The sequence below is a fragment of the Meleagris gallopavo genome, chromosome 15 (assembly GCF_000146605.3).
Source record: "Meleagris gallopavo isolate NT-WF06-2002-E0010 breed Aviagen turkey brand Nicholas breeding stock chromosome 15, Turkey_5.1, whole genome shotgun sequence".
In the NCBI taxonomy this organism is placed as follows: Eukaryota; Metazoa; Chordata; class Aves; order Galliformes; family Phasianidae; genus Meleagris; species Meleagris gallopavo.
In genome coordinates this window covers 2,475,801-2,479,546 of record NC_015025.2, presented here as the reverse complement: position 1 = coordinate 2,479,546, position 3,746 = coordinate 2,475,801, and positions in this window count along the sequence as shown.

The following is a 3,746-nucleotide window of genomic DNA, read 5'->3' as shown; positions in this document are numbered from 1 at the left end:
TTTTCTTTATTTCGTAGGGGACTTAACTCCCAAAAAAACGATACTTTGCAAAACACGGCGTGCCCAAGCCAGGAGGAGGCTGCGCGCTCCCTCCCCTTTATTCTGGAGGAAGGCGTCCAAGCCTGCTGCTGCCTTTGATCCTGCCTGGGCAGAAGGCAGCTGTTGGTGGGGCACTGTGGGTCGGGGCTTCCAGTGCCACGTCCGTGGGACCCCCGGTGCCATGTCTATGGGACCCCCGGTGCCACATCCAGGGGATCCCTGCGGCCGTGTCTGTGGGACCCCCAGTGATGTGTCTGTGATACCCCAATGCAGAGGGGCACAGCAGGTGCCACAGCCCCGCTGCCTGCTCAGTGCCACCTGGTCCAGTGTTGGCCCTGCTGCACCTGCTGGTGCTCTGCAGCCAGGGGTGGTGCTGGCAGTGCCTCAGGAGGGGCTGCGTCCCTGCAGTCAGGCCCAACCCAACAGCCCCATCCTCTGCTCCCCTCCTCTGAACGCATCCACTTATTCTTCCCTTCGTCCCTCTGAAAATCACGACTCCCCCGGTGAACCACCAGCACAGCCCCTGCGTCGCACAGACCGCAGCTGTAAATCACAGCTGCCGCTCTCCGGTGCGTTTTGTTGTTGTTGTTTTATTCCCAGACCCAAGGAATCCCGGCTGCGATGGCACCCGCTGCAGCGGGAGACATTTTTCTGTGATTGTGTGGTAACTGAAGTTAATCAGCCCCGGCCCCCTCCCTCTCCCCCTCCCTTTGGTGCTTTTAGTGAATCAGAAAAAGTTTGGCCTGCTGCCTGGAAAGCACTTGCTAAAATCTGATCTCTTACTTCAGCAGCCTTAAAACTTGGGAAGTTATTGGCATTTATACAGTTGGAGCTCGTGGGCTTCCAAAGCAATAAAATAATATAAAAAAAGGAAAAGGGAAAGAACAAGTCGGTGCTGTCGTGCTATGAGAAGCACACTTTCTCGGTCTCGCAGTGCGTTGCGGGATGCGCTGTGCGCGGGGCTCAGCCGTCCAACAGGGCCACACGGGGCTTTGCAGTGTTAATGGCAGATGAAAAGATGTGAGCGCCGTAAGTTTTTATTGCCCATTCTGTTACACTTTCTTTCTGGATTTATTCACGGGATTACATGTTTTGAGCCTGAATGGGAGCGAGGGATTATAGGATTTCTTTCATAATGATCAGTTTGGGTAGGAGTTAGCCTTTGGTGAACCGGAGTAAATTAATGCATCGCTTCGGTTTAATATTTATTTAGGCTAAAAGAAGTTGTTTGGTTTTGCTTAAAGGGCTCTGTGCAGCGCTGGGGAGGTTTAGGGGCGGATTATATTCTCAGGATGGATGGATTATTTCCTAAGGCTGATTTTCACCTCCTGCCACTGTCGCCGTCCCGCTGGCGGCATTGGGAGCGCTCCTGCCCTGCGTGGGGCCCTAGGGCTCTGCGTGTGAAGGTGATGCACCTGCAGTGTGCCCTGGGGTCCTGTGGTCGTGCTTCTGATGCAGGAGGAGTGGTACGGGGCGGCTGCTCCTCCACGCTGCAGCATCCCCTGGTGCAGGGTTTGGCAGTGGGTTTGGGCTCACGGAGGAGCCGGGCTCCTGCAAGGTGCCATTGTTGGGTGACACATCCCACGAGGGATGCGTGGTGCAGAGCCAAGCTCCTGGCACAGCTGTGAGCATCCCTTTGCGGCTTCTGCTCCATCCCTGTGACCTTGTCTGCTTCCAGCAGCTCCTCTGCTGCCCGGGGTTGCTGTGCCCTGAAAACAGTCCCAGGCAGCAGAGAGGTGAGGTCTCTTTGGGGACACTGGGGAGGTTAAGCTGTTCGTGCATGTTTCCCTTTAGAGCTGCTCTGCTGCACTACAGCCTCTCCTGCTATCACTGCCCCTCAGCATTCTTCTGTTCAGCTCTCCTGCCCCTCACCGTGCCCTTAACGTTTGCCTGGCTCACGGAGAGGGCTTAGCAGGGCCTATTCCCTCGCTCTGATGCCTCTCGTGTGTTAGGATCCAGCTTGGGAATCTGATCCAGGAGCAAACAGGAGGTCAGAGCAGCGCACGCTGCGGCATCGTGCTATTTTCACATCTGCTGTTGTTGTGTAAGAGGGAGATGGCTGCACCATGCCAACAGTAACTGTTTCTCTGAAGATCCCGTGCAGCTCCGGGCAGTCATTATTTGGGGCTGTGTAAATTGGGACACAGAGAAATGCTGTTTTCACATACTCAGCAGGCCAGGCCCTGTGTCCTGTGATGGGTGGCACAGGCCCAGCCCTGGGGCTGGAAAAGGTGAGGCTCAGGGCAGCCATCTCAGCCCTGCTTGGGACCGGGGCCATCGCTGCCATCTGCACACTGCATTGCCTTTGGAGAGGCAGAGGCCTCTGTCTTACAGATTCCTGTCCAAAGAGGTAAAAAACAAGCATGTGAACTTTGGTATACTAGGACTTTTCTGTTGTGCCAATGGGCAGCAAAGCAGAGCTGCTGCTTGGGTGCCTTAACCTGCAAACCCATGTACTGCAGCTCAGATTGCATTTTCAGAGCTCAGAGATATGCAAGGTGCTTCAGGGAAGAAGGAAGGGCTTGCTCATGGCTGAGGTGAGCACACAGCAGGATGTAGTAGGTGTGGGATCAGAGCTCCCCATCTGAGATAGCTGGACACGCCGCGATGGCTGTATTTAATTTGAGTTTTGCCTTCCGTATTGCAACTGGCATAGACAAGGCTGGATGGAGGTGAGGGATGCTGAGATTTGGAGGGATGCCTGCTTTTAAAATCTCCCTGTTATGTGCTCATACAACAGCTTGGGCAGAGAAGAGTGACAGGGGCAAAGGGTGGCACTGTCTAGGCCCTCTTGGTTTTGTCAGAGCTGGTGTGAGTCCAGCAGCAATGCCTGCATATGGGCAGCATCCGGAATAGTTTATGTTGCCAAAAGCCATAGCACCAGTCTGGGCACTGGCAGTTTCTGCAGCTGTGATGTGATCCAGCTGAGTAAGTGAACCTGGAGAGAAAGGCTGCCTTGGGGCTGAAAGTCACTCGTCTGGATCCACAACCCAATTCCTGGATCTTCAGGGCATTTTTGTGTGTCTCTTCCTTTCCTCAGGAGCTGGGAAAGTCCCTGCTGCCTGCTCTCCCCTCCTCCTGTCAGTGCTATCTGCTTTTGCTTTGATTCCTTCCAGATACGGATGCTTTTGATATCAGTTGTGATAAAAGCAGGTGAAAAAGAATTTCAGGAAACTGTGAGATTTTATTTAAAAAGGAATAAAGGAGCATGGGAGGGCAGATAACAGCCCCGAGGACCACCATGCAGGACAGGGCAGTGTGGAGCCATCCCTGTGCCCTGCATCTCCCTGCTCTGCTGCGGGGATCACAGGGCTTCAGCCTGGTGCCGTTATCTTTTTCTTCTTGGCTCTTTTTTGTCCCGTCCCTGGGCTTTTGTGTATGGATCCCTGTGGGCCGTAGCAGCAGGCACAAGCAGGAATGGTGCAGCCCTGCCTACCTGGCGTGTCTCCTGTTCGCTGGTGTCTGAAATGCCGATGGAGGATTAGCATCTAGCGAAGTAGCTGGAGGGGAAGTGAGAAAAAAACATAGAAAAGACCGTCTGAGTCTGCCAAAGTATTTTCTTATTGGCATTCAGCAACCTCGCCATAGCATGAAGAGAGAAGAAAGGAGAACAGAGAGAGGAAGGAGGAGGCTTAGCCTGTCATGGTCTGCGTACTTTCTTTTGTGAGAGCTCCTCGCCACGCCGGTGTCTGCGGTGGGTGGGAGCG